The following is a 6,120-nucleotide window of genomic DNA, read 5'->3' on the forward strand; positions in this document are numbered from 1 at the left end:
GATACTTAACTTAATGTAAATTAGTACGTACGCCGATATTATCGGATCATCACTACTGCCATCATTTGGCCGAACACTGCAATGTCATTGCTAGCTCCTTATTAAACACCTAATCAGTAATCACTTTAGTATTCAGAACCAAAACTGCCCCGGTTTACTAACATCATCCACAGTAATAGCCCTACTGCAATCCCCTGTAGCCATTTTGTTGGTAGGCTCAAAAGACGCATGCACATTCAGCCTACCTCGGCTATTTTGTACTTCCAATCTGACCTCGGGCTGCGCCTTCCAAAGGCGTTGTGTTTAAAGACAAGGTAAAATCTCCTAACGACACCTTTTTAAGAACTATTTTTTGTTAAGCAATCAGTTTTCATAATAAGTAAAGTACCATAATGGCAGACTGAGAACAGAGACGCATATCAAGCTACTTGCGTACCGACCATAGAAATAAGTATTTAGTTCTACAAACGAGCTACAATGTCATGGACATAATCAGAATTAAGAAAAGCCGAGGTTTGCCGAATGGTGCTCGGGAAAAAAACAAAATTATAAATTATTTTACAAAATAGAAATTAAAATATAAAATTATAAGTTCAAAATTATAAATAAAGGTTTTAATATTAAAAATGAATTTACAAAATTGAAAATGAATTTACAAAATTAAAAGTTAATTTACAAAATTAAAAATTATTTTTTCAAAATTAAAAATACAAATAGGAAATCGAAAAAATCAAAAAATAGTTCGTATTTGAGCTTCCGTATTTTCTTTAATTTTCATATCAAATTATTTTTATATATATTTTAACATAATGTCTTATCTATCTGAATTCATTTTCTCATTACGCGACGAATTTATTTCACAACATGATTCAAACGATGGTCTTAATAATGCGACTAAGATAAGAAATGGTGGTCGTGTTTTCGAGTTCGTGGATGAATAAATCCCATACAGAATCTCGCAAAAATTACTGCCATCCAAGTAATATTTTAAAATTTGTAAAGCTACGGAAGTGGCAAGCCAAGACAGTACAAGTTGGGGGTGCACGAGTGGGCCGTCTCACTTATATACGAGTTACAGATCGATTTAAAGCAGTAGTTCTTGTGGCATATGGATCCAGATTGCCGGCTGCTGCGCAAGTAATCACGATCCCCAGGCCATGGTCGAGGTCATCTCCACTACGGACTGTCGGTCGTAGATTGGAGTACGCCCTGACGCTGTCAATTTAACACCTCGCGGCCAGACGATATTATACCCGCTCTGTCAATCGTGCCGAGCATGTTCTGTGTGACAATTTTTGATTATATAACGTTTCTGTGTTCATGAATGCTATAAGTTATAGTTGATAAGATTATTTGGGTTTATCCAGACAAACAGAATCACGGATTCTTGTTTCAAATCACTACTTTTCGAAATTTTCCGGAGCCCCGTAGTGCGCTTCGCTCCTTCGGTGCCCCCTATCCATGGTCTCTCGATCCGCCCTTGAGTGACGGCTTATAGTCTAAATCATTTTGTGCAACGAATTCGCCGCGCATGGCCATCTTGGTTCAGTTATCTGGGAGTGGCCTCAAACATTCTTCTTCCGATTCTAGACCAAACATTCCTATGAAATTGTGTGTGCTACAAATATAGGAGTTATTAATCGCGATAATGGGTGTAATTTCCAGTCTAGAGGAAACCGGTCGCAAAAGGGGGGATAACTCCAGAACTCATATGGACTAAGACTAGGGGGTGGGGATCATAAAACTGTTGTAGTGTTACATAATCAGATTATCTGAACTTAATTGTCCTATGTAAATACAGCTATGTAAGAGACATTTTAAAATTTATAGGCACTGCATGTTTCAACATCTTAGATTTGACCACAATTTGGCTCTTGAAACTGCGTTAAGAGAGAAAAACTAAGATCTTTTCGACGAAAATGTTAAAAAAATCTAATATTATATGATAATTACTGTTTTAAAGGATTTTCTTGTTTGATTTATATTGAATTTTTGTTATCTTTTTACAGAATGCATTTTTGTTCAAAAATAAAAATGTTCTGTTTAATTCAAAATTCATGTGCTTTTAAATTTCTGTCTGAAATTCCGCAGTTTTCTGATGTATTATAGTGTTTGCAGAATGCTGCACAGCTCATCTGAAAATGCATAGATTTTCATAATCTTTGGCCAGGGAATTGCATATATGTTTGTTTATTAGATAACAACAGATTTGTTTAAACTGCAGAAACATGTGAGGTATATAGGACTAAGACTAGTAATTATTTCCCTTTATTTCATGATCGTAGTGCGAGTTATAAATAGACAATTTTTCCCTTAATTTTTTTCTCCCCTCTTCCTGCATTTTTGGGTTGACTTTTTGGTCTAGAATTGGAGAAAAGGGATCAAATTTGCAATTTCATAGCAGTTTTGGGTAATACTGATGATATTACAGCGGAGGGATAGGGGGTGTAAAGTGTCTTTCTGCAGAGCAGTCATTGTGTCGGAAGTGAGATTTTCACCCCAGTCAACTTCAAATCCGTGTAGCAAAAAATCTAAATGGTCAACCCCCTACAAAATTATGATGAGTAGATATTGCCAAATGTTGTCCCCATTGTGCCTATAAAGATTGGAACCAACGGAATGTTGAGAAAAAAGCTACAGCCTGTGATGTTACAGCCATTTAACATTGAAGTCAATGGGCAAATAATTGCTAGTCCTGATGATATAAAGAAGCATGGCCGGCTCGGGATGTTGATATTTTTTCAACGGCCTATTTCCTGAAATTTTGAATGGAAAGTGTCAGAAATGGTAAGGATACTGCTTTTTTATTGCCCAGGAGTAAGTTTTTTGACTATTTGGTATCAAAATAGCCATGATTGGGGGTATCCGTTGGCCGAGTGTGAATTTTGGGTTGTAAATGTGTAACATTTTGTTCACAATGATATCAAAACATGGTTAGGTCTAAATATTAAGGCCAACTCAACTGCAGATTTGGTCTAAAGTCACGAGATGTAAACAGGGCTGACCCTAACCCTAACCCACAATCTTTTCAAAAAGCATGTAGCCTAGGCCTAAGCCAAGACCTAGTCCTGACCCTACCCCTAACCCACAATTGTGTCAAAAAATCATGTGCCCTAACCCTATTTACATGTTGTGACCTTGAACCAAGTCTGCAGTTAGCCTTAATATTTAGACCTAACATGTTTTTGACATCATACAATGAAATGTTAACATGTACACTCCAAAATTCACACCTGTGTGACTTTTGACTAAACCTGCAGTTGGCCTTAATATTTAGACCAAACCTGGAAACATGGTGTCTACCATTGAGATTGGTTTAGACTTATGTGACACTCAAGGTTTACTTATTTACTGACTGTTAACTGGTTTCTTGTTGGGGGGGGGGGGCACTGAAGGGGTGTTCGCTAGAAATAAAGAGGCATATTATTTCTATTTCCAGTTGAAACCGCGAGGAGGTCTCCCTTCTTATTCAACCACATATTTTTTTTTTATTATTATTATTTTCTTACTTTTTTTTATTGCATATTTATTTCCATCTTTCTTTCATTTCAGGTGTCAGGTTACTGTGCAAGAGTGGTATGATTGACCTCAACACAAGTATTAAGGCAAAAGGTGGGTATATGACAATGGCTTGCATTTGTCTGTCTTGCTTATTTACTATAGCTGTGATCCTGTAAAGTGTCATCTGCTGTTGATGGCTGGTCTAAATGGCCCTTTTTGTAGCCGGATTCAACTGCACAGTAATTCTTGTACTCGCGGAATTCATAAAGCTTTCGTCCACGCAGCAGAAGTGCTTGTATTTGCACTTCGGGTCTGGATTGGTATTCTCTGTGGTACAGACTTTCTCTTTCTATTTGCCGCAGGGAATATCTTGTCTTTGGAGAAAGAGGGGCCCCAAGGAGTTTAGCTTTCTGCTCAGTGGCACTCTTTATTCCATCATTGCTTCTCAATATTGTTGAGGAAAGTCAACCCATCGCATTTCTTCCGTAATTTACATTCTTTGGAAATGAAACACTCAACGAGCGGTTGATTGCTTCACATTTCTGTGTATTTGTTTGGAATTTGGTTTTTTCTAAAGCTGCTTCACTTATTCGGATTTTTAAAATTTCACTTAGAATTGATTTGTCATTTTCATTCATTTTCAGGGAATCAACTTTATTTGAGGCCAGATACATGGAACGGTTCCACCAGTTATTTGTTATCCCACCCCGGCACACAACAGAATGAAGGCGGCACTTTGAGCAGTCGCCATCGTAACACATGATAGTGGACTTTTGGTAGGCGTTTTCTCATCTCCTCAGTATTACCACAGTGATTTTCAAACAATGTAGTCATGATTAGACTGCATCTAGCTTTTACATCTTGGCTCAGTATTTTCTTGATTTTGCCCTTATCCAGTCTGGTTTTACCAGGAAACATCTCCTCGCTGAATTTTGCATTATAGCAGTGCCTAAATTGAGTGGCAGCCAGGTGTGAAGGGTCAGCTAGTCGCTCCACACTCCACATCGGATGCAAAATTTTTAAACTATCTTCAGTTCCAGCAGCTGATCGTCCATCTCCATCTGTTGTTGCATATTTGATGAGGACGTTTTGGAGAGCTCGTTCTGTGCCAATGCTTTTCCCCATGTCATACTCAGATAATGGTGCGTGAACTGGTAAATTTCCAGTACAGCCTTCGTGTCCCCCAGGGCAGTTGACAGTAAAACCTTTTCCCTTAAGCCAGGCACCTTGCCAGCACAGTTTATTTTGCATCACAGAATATATTTGTGCTTTGTGTTTGTCTCGCATGCAATTCCAATGGCTTGCGAGGCTGCTTGCCCTGGCTTTTTACTGTGGCCTATGGTTATGCTGTTGTAACGCCCATCCACTGCAACATTTATTATACTTGGGTTTACTGACCCTCCCTTCTGATTAAAAGATTTGACTGCTTCTATTTTTTCCCTCATGTTAATAGTGTTCAACCATGTCATTTTAGCACTAACTTGGTTAGAAAGAGTCTGCATGCCACTGCGAGAGGGCGGTGGAATATCCAAATCTGTCAACAGCAGCCGAGCTCTGGTGTTTCCAACCGGCATGTCTAACAGTCCAGATTGTAGGGTCAGATTAATAGCGGCTGCCTTTCTTCCTGGTTTGCCAGTTGGAATCTCTTTATACAACTTGTAGACAGGTGAGATAAATGTACATTTTGTACACTTTACAGAGTACATCCAACCCGCTCCCCACTTCTGCTCACTAACAGGCTGGAAATTTGGTACTGCACAGGCCTTTCTTCTCCCCTGGGCATGTAACCGAATGACAGAATTCCACATTTCAATCATTTTCTGGATGTCTATAATCCTGTTTCCCTGGATAGTATTCACCTCAGAATTCTCAGTCTCATCCAAATTTAACATTTCAGGTCTACATCTCAAAACCCGATGACTTCCCGGACTGGCATTAGTAGAAAGATGATGTATATGAATTTCATCCCTGATCTCTGTGACATCTGTGGAAGTTGAGGGCAAATCATAATCAGTTTGGGTTCCAGCCGAGGACCCCTGTAAACGTTGCTGTTTAGTGTTGACTTCATGTCCGAGCTTGAAAAAGACAGCCTTGCGTTTATTATGGCCTCTCATATTGGAAGATAACATAAATGGCTTGTATGTTGACTGTTGTGCATATCTCTGGGTCAGGAAAGTTGTAGGTACCATCAACATTGTAAATCATTTGACAGACCAGAATGGAGAGTGAAAACTATGATTGGTCAGCCATGTATCAGATTCCATACTAGGGGGTGGGGATCATAAAACTGTTGTAGTGTTACATAATCAGATTATCTGAACTTAATTGTCCTATGTAAATACAGCTAAGTAAGAGACATTTTAAAATTTATAGGCACTGCATGTTTCAACATCTTAGATTTGACCACAATTTGGCTCTTGAAACTGCGTTAAGAGAGAAAAACTAAGATCTTTTCGACGAAAATGTTAAAAAAAATCTAATATTACATGATAATTACTGTTTTAAAGGATTTTCTTGTTTGATTTATATTGAATTTTTGTTATCTTTTTACAGAATGCATTTTTGTTCAAAAATAAAAATGTTCTGTTTAATTCAAAATTCATGTGCTTTTAAATTTCT

At 38.1% G+C, this 6,120-nt stretch overlaps 1 long non-coding RNA gene across 1 annotated transcript; it reads left to right on the forward strand.

Annotated features, from left to right (window-relative positions):
* The first annotated feature begins 2,697 nt into the window (after window positions 1-2,697).
* LOC126820634 (uncharacterized) lies at window positions 2,698-4,272 on the forward strand. The gene is made up of 3 exons (XR_007680035.2): window positions 2,698-2,787; window positions 3,553-3,612; window positions 4,146-4,272. It is a non-coding gene; the product is annotated as an uncharacterized LOC126820634 (long non-coding RNA).
* The last annotated feature ends 1,848 nt before the right edge of the window (window positions 4,273-6,120 follow it).

This window comes from Patella vulgata, chromosome 5 (assembly GCF_932274485.2).
Source record: "Patella vulgata chromosome 5, xgPatVulg1.2, whole genome shotgun sequence".
NCBI lineage: Eukaryota > Metazoa > Mollusca > Gastropoda > Patellidae > Patella > Patella vulgata.